Here is a 1,413-nt window from a genome sequence, read left to right on the forward strand (position 1 = left end):
GTTGTACTGCCTCATTTTTTGAGATCTACCTGTTGTGCTAGGGTCTCAGCTATTTGTGGGAGTCATAGTTGGCAAACCTTGCCATCTTTTAGTGACCAAATATGTAAACATTTTTATCCAATGATCCACCGGCTAGATACTCCCCATTTGGACTAACTGCAACCAAGTATACAGGATCTCTGTCATTTGCAATTGAAATACCCAGTTAACCATCACATAACAACCACAGATTTGCACATCACATCGCATTCTAAAAACCAAAAGGAAGAAGGCTTTGAGAGTACTTACGTGCATTTAAGCTGTACAAAAGGCTACCTCTCTCTACATCCCACAGGTTGATGGTAGAGTCAAAGCAGTAGAACCATCAAGAATTTATTATCATGTTTTTGTCTTTAAACAGCCTTCTCAAATGACAAGGTGGCACCAATATACAACTTGTCCAGAACCTCGTGATAAATAGAGTTACATCCATACCTTTTGTCTACTCAGAAGGCTAAAAAAGGAGCAAGTACAAAAGCTACAAAGAACAGTCGTTATGGTCCTTGACATGCTCTTGGGTCTCAATAGTTTGTCCTTCCAGCCAAGAGGATCTGAATAGCAATCTACAATCCTGTAACCTGAGTTAACAAACAAGATAAATGAGTCTACAAGCATAAAATTTCATTCATTATGATACTACAGGGACGAATCATTAAATCTAGTAGAAGAATGGAAACATGGAGCTTCCTGCTCCTTAACTTGACTAATAAAGTAAGTTCATAAGATCAATCTACTAATCTCAAGCAAGAACAAGTGGTCAAGAGAATATCTATATGTCAATAGGTAAACTTGCAGCAGCACTTCACATGTATCACAGGTTCAAAGGTTCGGAGGACCTCCTGATTACTATGCTATTAGTTATGTAAATTAGGCTTGAACTTATATATAAATACCTCAAGAATCACACTTTTGGAAATATCAGTCACTTCAAGAAATAACACAAAGAGAAACCTCAAACTAGAGGTGAAAACTTGTATTTAATCTCAAATAATACATAAAAACAGGACTCAAATCTCACACTAAGCAAGGGACCCAAGTCCCTTAGGGCCCGTTTGATGGGCTAGAATATTTTTCCAATTCCAGATTTCAAATCCATCAAACAGCCCCGTATTTATAAAAAAAAGAAAGGAAGGAGAAAAAGAAATAGCTGTTGGGCAGCTCCAACGGCTAGAAATCGTTGTTGTCACATCAAACCTATAAGTGAATTGTGATGAGTAAACTTAATCTGAACTAAATAAAATTTAGAAACAAAAAAATGGCAATATAAGTGAATTGTGATGAGTAAACTTAATCTGAACTAAATAAAATTTAGAAACCACAAAACGGCAATAAGTTTGTCATATCCACTAACAAGAAGTCATATTGCAACCTAGA

The sequence above is a fragment of the Nymphaea colorata genome, chromosome 2 (genome assembly GCF_008831285.2).
Source record: "Nymphaea colorata isolate Beijing-Zhang1983 chromosome 2, ASM883128v2, whole genome shotgun sequence".
Lineage (NCBI taxonomy): Eukaryota > Viridiplantae > Streptophyta > Magnoliopsida > Nymphaeales > Nymphaeaceae > Nymphaea > Nymphaea colorata.